We start from the raw sequence: 378 nt of genomic DNA, 5'->3' as shown, positions 1-378 counted from the left end.
TTGCATACGAGTAATTCCTGTTCACAAAATACATTCAATCATATCAGTAACAAAATAAATATAGCCACAAGCTATACAAACATGCACATACACCCGAGTACACAGTAAACGCATAAAGATACTTATAATCGAATCGTCGTTATCATTAATTACCTTTGATGTTTTGTAATACAGTTACGAATATATTACCAATTGCAACTGATGTCAACCATTACCACTATCAAATACATGGACTCAAATTGGCATTTTTTCATATTCATGCAGTGCTGGATAATTGGGCAATAGAGCGACAGAACATTTTGATATTTTGGTACAAGGGACGCACGTGCTTTTGTGATCTGGTCTTAGTACATCGTTATTTTCGTGTTTTTTTCGGTC

The sequence above is a fragment of the Penaeus monodon genome, chromosome 15 (assembly GCF_015228065.2).
Source record: "Penaeus monodon isolate SGIC_2016 chromosome 15, NSTDA_Pmon_1, whole genome shotgun sequence".
In the NCBI taxonomy this organism is placed as follows: Eukaryota; Metazoa; Arthropoda; class Malacostraca; order Decapoda; family Penaeidae; genus Penaeus; species Penaeus monodon.
This window is presented reverse-complemented; position numbering follows the sequence as displayed.